General features: G+C 39.8%; 1 protein-coding gene across 6 annotated transcripts in view; it reads left to right on the forward strand.

The window, feature by feature from the left end:
• Positions 1 to 11,131, forward strand: part of PPP3CC (protein phosphatase 3 catalytic subunit gamma) — a 99,419-nt gene that overhangs the window by 51,477 nt on the left and 36,811 nt on the right. The window lies entirely within an intron of this gene.

Here is an 11,131-nt window from a genome sequence, read left to right on the forward strand (position 1 = left end):
AAAAAAAAAAAAAAAATAGCATAGTGGGAGGCTGAGGCTGGACGATCCCTTCAGCCCAGGAGTTCTAGAACAGCATTGGCAATATAGCAAGACTCCATCTCAAAAAAACAAACTCATAGATTTCTTTGACTAGAATCTGCTACTCATAATTGGCTCCTCACTAACAGACAGTATGCTGGAGACTATGTTGGGGATGTTTGGGAGATCCTGCCCAGGGCATTTGCATTTTTAGTTCTTCTATCCCCAGATATCTATTTTCTTCTAAGATATACATTCTATTTCATTCATGTCATTTCTTCAGAGATTTTCTCCTTTAGTTGCTTTTCTAAATCATAGTCTCATCATTTTACCTTCATACTCTTTTTTTTTTTCATTGTGCTTATCTATACCTGTGATTTATATATATTTATTTCTTTACTGTCTTTCTCAGCCACCAGCTCCATGATAGCAGGGAAATGTTTTGTTCACTGTTGTTTTCCCCAACACTCAAAACAGTATGTAGTTGCTCATAGGAGTTGTTTAATAAATATTGGTTGAGTTCATTTGAATGAATGAGAATCTATGATTTGTATCTTTAGAACAAACTCTCAAAAAAGAATTTCTAGGTTAGAGGGCAGGCACATTTTAAAGACTTTTGACATACTCTAAGTCCTCCAGAAAATATGTATATTGGGTTATACTCCAAAAAAATTTTTTTTATTTTTGTAATGAAAATACTGACATAAACAAAAGCGAAATTGTACCTGTTTTGATTTCTAAAATGTTAGGATATTCTCTATAAAATAAGGAAGCTAAACTAAATACCTTGGGTCCCATCTGGCTCTAAAATCTACCCCTCTTAAGGAATCCTGAATATATAAATATACTTCAGTGTTCATATGGTTGATGTTTTGATCATGGATTTCATTTTATATCTTATTCAGATTTTTCTGCAGATTATCTTAGAAGAATATATTATAAAATATTTAAACTTATATTTCAAGAATAATTTTCAACGTTAAGAAAACGTTTAAATTTGTTTTCAGAGACATGGACTTTATCCAACCAGCCACACATCCCTTTACTGATAGGTAGATTGCAATTTGTAGTGTTTTATATGCTCATGTGAATTCTTGCTATCCGTAGCTTTCTACATTGCTATCCATAGCTTTCTACATCCCTCCTAGTAGAGCCTCCAAGAAAAGGTCTTTGTTATTAAAATAAATTTTAGAGGATAAGCACTTCTTAATAATTCTGTCAAAAAAGTCAGCTGCAAGAGAGCAAGATACAGATCCTTCCAGCCCTTGGTGACTTACTGGAGTAAACACTTTAAATCAGCAGCTAATTACCAGGAAGTTTTAAATCTACTGTTGGTAGGTGTTTAAATTGCTGTAGGCTGAGCAAGGTGGCTCAAGCCTGTAATCCCAGTACTTTTGGAGGCCGAGGTGGGCGAATCACTTGAACCCAAGAGTTCAACACCAGCCTGGGCAACATGGTGAAACCCCAGCTTTACAAAAAAAACACACACACAAAATGAGCTGTCCATGGAGGCACTCACCTGCAGTCCGAGCTACTCAGGAGGCTGAGTTGGGAGGATCACCTGAGCCCTGGAGTTTGAGGCTATAACGAGCCATGATCACCACTGCACTCCAGCCTGGGAGACAGAGTGAGACCCTGTCTCAGCAACAACAACAACTACAAAAAAGGTGTAAAGTATTTGAAGAGCAATTTTGTATAAATATAAAAATTTTAAGTAGTGCATGTCCCCATTTTAAGTATGACTGTGATCTAGCAGTCACACTTAGAGTAATTTATTATGCAGATTGTATTAACTTTTTAAATGCTGCATTAAAAAATTATGACAAATGTAGTGGCTTAAAAGAGCACATTTATTATCTCATAGTTATTGTAGGTCAGAAGTCCAGGCACACTGTGGCTAGATTCTCTGTACAGGATTTCACTGAGCTGAAATCAAGGTGTTGCCAGGGTTTCAGTTCTCATCTGAAGCTTGGGGTCTTTTTCCAAGGTCATGTGTTGGCAGTCCTTGTAACTGTAGGATTATGGTCCCTGTTGTCTTGTTAGCTGTTGACCAAGAATGGCTCTCAGCTCCTGGATGTTGTTTGCAGTTCTTTAACATGTCACCTCCAGTGGTAGTTCCCAATATGAATAGTTTCTTTTTTTTTTTTTTAGGTGGAGTCTTGCTCTGTCACCCTGGCTCGAGTGCAATGGCATGATCTTGGCTCACTGCAAACTGCACCTCCTGGGTTCAAGCAATTCTCCCGCCTCAGCTTACCAAGCAGCTGGGATTACAGGCACCTGTCATCATGCCTGGCTAATTTTTGTATTTTTGTAGAGACAGGGTTTCACCATGTTGGTCAGGCTGGTCTTGAACTCCTGATCTCAGGTGATCCACCTGCCTCAGCCTCCCAAAGTGCTGGGATTACAGGTGTAAGCCACCACACCCAGCCTGAATGTTTGCTTTTTTCCAGGCTGGCCTGAGTGCAGCTCTCTGACTTTCTATTTTGTGATTGGCTAGCTGCTCACTCAGTTTTCAAAAGGCTCACCTTAGGTCAGGTATGGTGGCTCACGTCTGTAATTTCAGTACATTGGGAGGCCAAAGGGGAGAGGATCACTTGAGGCCAGAAGTTCAAGACCAGCCTGGGCAACATAGTGAGACCTTGTCTCTACCAAAAAGAAAATTAAAAAATTAGAATCAGTCCGCCTTCATGGTGGTGCAAGCCTGTAGTCCCATCTACTTGGTAACCTGAGACCAAAAGACAGACTGAGCCTGGGAGTTTAAGGTTACAGTGGGCTATGATTGTGCCACTGTATTCTAGCGTAGGTGACAGAGTGAGACTCTTTCCCTAAAAATAAGTAAATAAGTAAGTAAGTAAGTAAATAAATAAATGATTCACCTGATTAGGTGAAGATATCTTTCTTTTGTCCTGTATAATGGGACAAAATAATGGGAGTCTCATTTTCATACTTACAGTTTCCATCCACTGAAAGAGGAGCGGATTATACATACAAAGATGTAGGTCAATGCAGGTCATTTTAGAAATTGTCTACCACACAGATATACTCACAAAGAGAAAGATACCAATGCTTAAGGATGCAGTGTTAATTATAACAACAACAGTAAAAAGATAATCTAAATGTCAACAAGACACTGATAAAATAAGTGATAAGCGCTTTTTAATAATGGACTGCTAGGCAGCTATTGAAAGACCAAGGTGGCCAGGTGCGTGGCTTATGCCTGTAATCCCAACACTTTGGAAGGCCGAGATGGGGGCATTGCTTGAGCCCAGGAGTTCAAGACCAGCCTGGGCAACATAGTAAGACCCTTTACAAAAAATTTAGAAATTAGCTGAGTGTGGTGGCATGTGCCTATAATTCCAGCTACTTGGGAGGCTGAGGCAGGAGGATTACATGAGCCCAGGAATTCTAGGCTGCAGTGAGCTGTGATCACCACACTCCAGCCTGGGTGACAGAGCAAGACTGTCTCTGAAAGCAAAACAAAGATAGGCAGACCAAACACCCATAATATGTGCTGATATGGAGAGATGCTAAGATATTTTGTAAGCCATTTGCAGAGCATGTAAATGGCCACCTCCTTTGTAAATTAAAGTATTTAAAGTACAAAAGAAATCATTAACAGTGAAAGTTGGGTTAGGAGAACTTCTAATTTTTTTTTTTTTAAGATGCGGAGTTGACACACTGCCCAGGCTAGTCTTAAATTCATGCAATCTTCTAGCCTTAGCCTCCTAGGTAGCCGAGACTATAGGTGCATGCCATCACACTTGGCTTACTTTTAATTTTATGTCCTCTCTAGTATTGTTTGAATTATTTTTTACTACCACTGTGTACTACTATTTTACCAACACTATATACCACTATTTTTCAAAGTAATTTAAAACTTACCCAGTTTGGGTCCAAGCATTTGAAAAGCTTTGTAAAGCACCTGAGGTGGTTCAGCTGTGTGCTGCTGGTTAAGAATGACTACTCCAGAATCTTTGGGAAGCTTCTATTATCTGTCCTTTGGAAACCACTTCACCAAATAGAAAAATTAGAAATATTTTATTTTACATTATTTTTCTAAATCAAACGTTGGGGTATTCCTTAACACCTTCATTTCTTACCTGGGAAAATTAAATAATGCATATAGCAGTTAACAAATGCCCTGGAATGTAATGCTTGCTATAAGTCAGCTATTTTTATTAATTAGGAGTAGATAAGTAGTGAAGAAAGCTGCCTGTGACTGCATTTGTTTTGAATTAAGTTTCAGAGTTTTTTTAGGTGACATTTTATTTAATTATTCTCTGTCTTATCAGAGTTTTTTTTTTTTTAATTTTTATGGGTACATAGCAAGTATATTTATTTTGGGGATACATGAGATATTTTGATACAGGGATGTAATGTGTAATAATAAAATCAGAGATATTTTTTTGACGGGTATAAATGGTTCAGACTATTTTTAGAAGATGGAACAACAATAGGTCCTGGAAACATTTTAAGTGTCTTATTTTGCCCAGAATTTCTTTGGTTTTTATTTGTTTTTCACATGACTTAACTGTAGTTAAACCTGGTGGCTTTCTTCTTCTGTCTACCAAGATAGATTGTCTCTTTTGTTATAATGCTGCATCTGAAATGTAAATATATCTTGGAATGAGCACACAAATTCAAGTATAAATTGAAAAATTTAAGCATGTGTGCTGCTCTGCATGGGTGTTTTTACTGATAAGCTGATCACTCTTAAAGGGCCACTGTGGCTTCTAGAATTAGCACCTTATAATTACTAAGGGATGCTTAGTTTCGGATTGTGCAGCTGTAATCTTGTTCATGTTTTTAAGCAAGAGGTGGGTGAAGGCTTTTCTTATATCAACACTAAGTTGCCTTATAATGCACAGATTTTTAAAAAATATTCCTTTCTTCAGAGAAAAGTATAATTTTTTTTCCTTTTTAAAAAAATTGATATAGTTGTACATATTTTTGAGGTACATTTGATATATTGAATATATGTATATAATTATGATTATCAAGTCAGGGTAACTTTGATATCCATCACCTCAAACATTTATCTTTTCTTTGTCTAATAGTTAAACAAAAAAAACTTTTTTTAAGAGACAGGGTCTGATTCTGTTGTCCAGGCTGGTGTACAATTGTGTAATCATAGCTCACTGCAACCTTGAACTCCTGGGCTTAAGTGATTCTCTTGCCTCAGCTGCCTGAGTAGCCGGAACTATAGGTGCTTGCCACCTTGCCTGGCTAATTTTTAAATTTTTTTGTAGACACTGAGTCTTGATTATGTTGCCAAGGCTGATCTTGAACTTCTCAAAGGATCCTCCTGCCTTGCCCTCCCAAAGAGCTGAGATTACAGGTGTGAGCCGCCATGCCCAGCCCCTAACAGTTAATTTATGACATATCATTTGTTTTTACAAAAATATTTCTTTATTGTTATGTCCTTAGAAAGCAGGAAACGTAGTGTTTTCCTTTCTTTCTTTCTTTTTTGAGGCAGGGTCTTGCTTTGTTGCCCAGGCTGGAGCACAGTGGTAAAAATCATAGTTCACTGCAGCCTCAACCTGCCATGCTCAAGTGGTCCTTAAACCTCAGCCTCCTGAGTGGCTGGGACTACAGGCGCAAGCCACCATGCCCAGCCTATTTTTATGTATTTATTTGTTTTCTTCGAAGGAACCTAGTGTTTACATTATTCTGTAAAGGCTCTGGGTCCAAGCTCATAGCTCTAGGTTGAAGTTTCTAAAGTAAATGAATTTGTCATTTCTACAAACCATTTTTTAAAAAATGTACAGTTAAGGCCAGGCACGATGGCTCACGCCTGTAATCCCAGCACTTTGGGAGGCTGAGGCAGGTGGATCATTTGAGGTCAGGAGTTCAAGACCAGCCTGGCCAATATGGTAAAACCTTGTCTCTACCAAAAATACAAAAATTAGCCAGGCGTGGTGGTGTGTGCCTGTATTCCCAGCTACTCGGGAGGCTGAGGCAGGAGAATCACTTGAACCTGGGAGGCGGAGGTTATGGTGAGCTGAGATCGTGCCACTGCACTCCAGCCTGGCAACAAAAGAAGACTGTGTCTAAAAAAGAAAAAAATGTATGGTTAAATAGCTTACTGACATGTTCCAGAAAGTCCTGTAATTTTACTAATGAAAGAAGTATTGTTATGACAACTGGATTTTTAAAAAAATAAACACATATTGTTTGTCATTACTCATTGCAGCATGATTTAGAACAGCAACAGATTGGTCTAATTAGATTGTGATATATCCATAAAGCAAAATACTATGTAGATGTTAAAAAAATTACAAAGCTCTCCTATAGGGGAGGCAATATTTTACCTTTACTCTCTTAGGGTTTTTCAGCTGGGCCTGAGAATTAAATTGACATAAGATAATTTTTTTCTTTTCTCTAGACAGAGTCTTGCTCTATCCCCCAGGCTGGAGTGCAGTGGCGCAATCTTGGCTCACTGCAACCTCCGTCTCCTGGATTCAAGCGATTCTCTTGCCTCAGCCTCCCAAGTAGCTGGGATTACAGGCACGTGCCACCACACCTGGCTAATTTTTTGTATTTTTAGTAGAGACGGGGTTTCACTGTGTTGGTCAGGCTGGTCCTGACCTCGTGATCTGCTTGCCTCGGCCTCACAAAATGATGGGATTGGGATTACAGGCTTGAGCCACTGTGCCCAGTGCCATAAGATAAATTAACAGGAGAAGAGCACACAAATTTATTTAATATAAGTGCTACATAACATGGGAGCTGCTATAAGGAAATGAAGACCCAGAGACTCAGAGGTGAACACTTCCATGCTGAATTGGACAAAAAGTAGTAAGTTGTGAAAAAGTAACTAAATGATGTGAGGGGACTGGAAGATAAGAGTTATTTGAGTTCAGCCTCAGCTATTAATCCTTGGTGATAACAATGTTATTTTCCTCCTAGTATAGGGAGGGAATCTTTCTTTTCTTTTTGTCTTTTTAACGTTTATTTTAGGTTCAGTGGTACATGCGCAGGTTTGTTATATAGGCAAACTTGTGTCATAGGGTTTTGCTGTACAGATTATTTCATCACCTAGTACCTTATGACACAAGTAGTTATTTTTTCTGATCCTCTCCCTCCTCCTACCCTCCACTTTCAAGTAGGCCCCAGTGTCTGTTGTTCTGGGAGGGCATCTTTCAAATGGGACTTTTCATCTCCTGCTTTTAAAAAGCAGTTATGAGCTTGGGCGCTGTGACATGTGCCTGTACTCCCAACCACTTGGGAGGCTGAAGTAGGAGGATTGCCTGAGTCCAGGAGTTTGAGGACCATCCTGGTCATGTAACAAGACCCTGTTTCAAAAAAATAAAAAAAAGAAGAAACAGCATGAAGGTCAGAATGATCTTCTTGCACCTGGTGTTTTTCAAATGCCTTTAACTCAAAGTTGTCAGTGTGCCAGAGGGGCATGTTTTGGGGTAACATTCTCAACTCCTTCACTCTTCATCTGAAGATAGGGCATAATAGCCAAAATGTTTTCTTAAGTACAAAAAGTAAAGAACAGTATATATGTGCTATCATTTATGTAAAAAGCAAAAGGATATTTTAGAAAGAGAAGGAACATACATATCTGTGTGTGTATGCATAGAACATCTGTGTAAAGACATCCAGGAAACTGGTAATATTGGTTACCTGCTGAGAGGGCAGGAGGCACAGTATACCCTTTTGCGGCTTTTAAAATTTGAGCTGTGTCTCACGCCTGCAATCCTAGCACGTTGGGAGACTGAGGTGGGAAGATCTTTTGAGGCCACGAGTTCAGAGCTTCAGTATGCTGTGATATTACCACTGTACTCCAGCTTGGATGACAGAATGAATCCCTGTCTCAAACAATAATAATAATAAGTACATAAAGCAAATAAAAATTGAAACAAAGACATAATCAGTGACTAGGCCAGATTGTGATTTCTTGCAAGTAGTGCTGACTCTCAAAGTTGCTTTCAAAGAATTTTGTTGAAAATTTTGTTTTGTTAGTGTTGTATTATTGATACTAGTTAGAACTTATATCAGCGTCATCCTATGGCTGTAGTGCATTTTTCCTTCATTATAGAAATAACCATTTTATGGAATATATCTTAAAATTTGGCTTGAAAACAAAGCACTTAAATCAGCTAATTTAACCTCTGGGAGCTATGTATTTGGCTATTTAGATTCTTCTATTCAAAATCTTATTTTAAAATAATGATTAAGAGGAATATTAGAGGGTAGTTAATAGAATGAACAGGTTTAAGTCCCAGTTCTACCAATTATTAGCTTGCAGTTTTGGGAAAGTATGCCTAATTTCCTGTTTTTAAATTAAGACAGTAATAGCTACTTCATAGGGTTCCTGCGAGTATTAAATACTTTTATCAGTTAACACATGGTACATACTAAGTGCCAGCATTATTCTGTATATTTTACATTAATTAATTAATGTAATCCTTTAGCAACCCTGACTCTACAATTCAGGGTATTATTATTATGACCATAGATAAGGAAACCAAGGCACAGAGAGTTAAAATTTCTATCCAAGGTCCCATAGCTGGTAAGTGGAAGGGGCTGAGGTTCTTCGAGTCGTGCAACAGGTTCCAGACTCCATTCTCTTCACCACCGTGCCATGCCAAATGTTTAACTCACTGATAGACACATCATGAGCCTTCAATATATTTAAATAATAAAGGTAATTGGGCCAGGTACCGGTGCAGTACCTCATGCCTATAATCCCAGCACTTTGGGAGGCCGAGGTAGGAGGATTGCTTGAGGCCAGGAATTGAAGACCAACCTGGGCAGCATATTGAGACCCTGTCTATTCAAGTAATTTTTAAAAATTAGCTGGTTATGGTTGCACATGCCTATAGTCCAAGCTACTTAGAAGATCTGGCAGGAGGACCACTTGAACCTAGGACTTTGAGGTTACAGTGAGCTCCAGTTGCGCTACTGCACTCCAGCCTAGGCAGTAGTAAGATCCTTTCTCTAAAAAATATTTAAAAATAGAGATAGCATAATAGTAAATGTTGTTATATAAAGATTACATATTCATCATAAAAATTAAGAAAATACAGGGCTGGGCGCGGTGGCTCAAGCCTGTAATCCATGTTACCCAGGCTGGAGTGCAATGGCGCGATCTCAGCTCACCGCAACCTCCGCCTCCTGGGTTCAGGCAATTCTCCTGCCACAGCCTCCTGAGTAGCTGGGATTACAGGCACGCGCCACCATGCCCAGCTAATATTTTTTGTATTTTTAGTAGAGACGGGGTTTCACCATGTTGACCAGGATGGTCTCGATCTCTTGACCTCGTGATCCACCCGCCTCAGCCTCCCAAAGTGCTGGGATTACAGGCTTAAGCCACCGCGCCCGGCAATTAAAGAATTTTTTGTTTGTTTTTTGCTTCCAGCAGACTTTCTGGCCAATTCTAGATCTACTTTGAAATGGGAAAAATGTATTTAAAACAAAGCAGAGTATAAGGATGTAACTGTAAGGAGAGGCAACAATGCATAAGACATGGTTCTTGTTAACTTGGAGCTCCTAACTGCTATAACGGCAGTACAAAATGTTCTGAAAATCTCAAAGAAACCCACAGGCTCCCTTAATGAACTCAAACCCTGATCACCCAATATTAGCATTAAAGAGACATCTTCACACTCAGGAATGGAAGGCCTTACAACCTCAAGTGTGGTCTACTGGTTTATACCTTCCTTAGGGATCTCTAATCATTCCTGCCACCCATATAGTACTGCAGTCTGGCCCACATCTAGATCCATCATTCTTCACTTCATTCCCTAAAGCCTTGCCAGGACCAGGCTCTGATCCTGAAACATGTCTTTTCTAAAGGCTTGGAGATCGCAAAAATAAAATAAACACAGAAATAATGACCAACTAGATAGTGTTACTCACTCGATACAGCTTTGTCCTCTTGATCCTGTAGGCTACCTCATCTTCCCAGAATCTTGGAAGAGGAGAAGGAGCTAGTTCTGCCAGACTGCCTGAGTATACGTTTTTTTTGTTTTTGTTTTTGTTTTTGAGACAGAATCTCGCACTGTCCCAGGCTGGAGTATGGTAGCGCAATCTCAGCTCACTGCAGCCTCGACCTCCTGGGTTCAAGTAATTCTCCTGCCTCAGCCTCGCCACTAGCTGGGACTACAGGTGGCCGCCACCACATCCAGCTAATTTTTGTATTTTCGGTAGAGATGGGATTTCACCATGTTGGCCAGGATGGTTTTGATCTCATGACCGAGTGATCCGCCCCCCTCAGCTTCCCATAGTGCTGGGATTACAGGTGTGAGCAACTGCGCCTGGCCTCCTGACTGTACTTCTGGTCTTCTCTACCCACACACACCCCTGAGCACAGCTTGACTTTTAGAAACCAAGGCCAAGAAAAAAGAAAATGTTCCTTTTTTCTTTAATACCCATTTTCTAGTTTCTCACCTATTATTTCATGACGTTTCCTTTCCAGAGATTTGTGGATGCCCCTCCTCCCACCAATTGATGTGTTTCCTTATTCTGTAGCCCCAAGTTGACAACCACATCAAAATGTAATTTATTAAACCAAACATTTATTTTCTATTGTTTAGAGACAGAGTTCCACTCTGTTACCCAGGCTGGAGTGCAGTGGCACTATTGTAGCTCATTGCAGCCTCAAACTCCTGGGCTCAATCTATCCTCCCACCTCAGCCTCCCAAGCAGGTGTGTGCCCCCACAGCCAGCTAATTTTGTGTTTTAATTTTCTGTGAAAATGAGGCCTCACTGTGTTGCCCAGGCTGGTCTCAAACTCCTGGCCTCAAGCGATCCTCCCACCTCAGCCTTCCGAAACACTGGGATTATAGGCGTGAGCCACCATACCAGCTTAAGCCAGATGTTTTTACAGAAAAAAGAATAATTTGGAAAAAGACATAATTTGCTTACAGAGCTTAAAAATCATGAGCAAAAACATTATTGACATTTTATTGTTGTCACTCAAGACTCCAGTTGCCACTTATATATCTTCAGTACTCCTAAGAGATCTTTAAGACTCAATAAAATAGGCCGGGCGCAGTGGCTCAAGCCTGTAATCCCAGCACTTTGGGAGGCCGAGGTGGGTAGATCACGTGGTCAAGAGATCGAGACCATCCTGGTCAACATGGTGAAACCCCGTCTCTAC

The sequence above is a fragment of the Cebus imitator genome, unplaced genomic scaffold, assembly GCF_001604975.1.
Source record: "Cebus imitator isolate Cc_AM_T3 unplaced genomic scaffold, Cebus_imitator-1.0 Scaffold221, whole genome shotgun sequence".
Lineage (NCBI taxonomy): Eukaryota > Metazoa > Chordata > Mammalia > Primates > Cebidae > Cebus > Cebus imitator.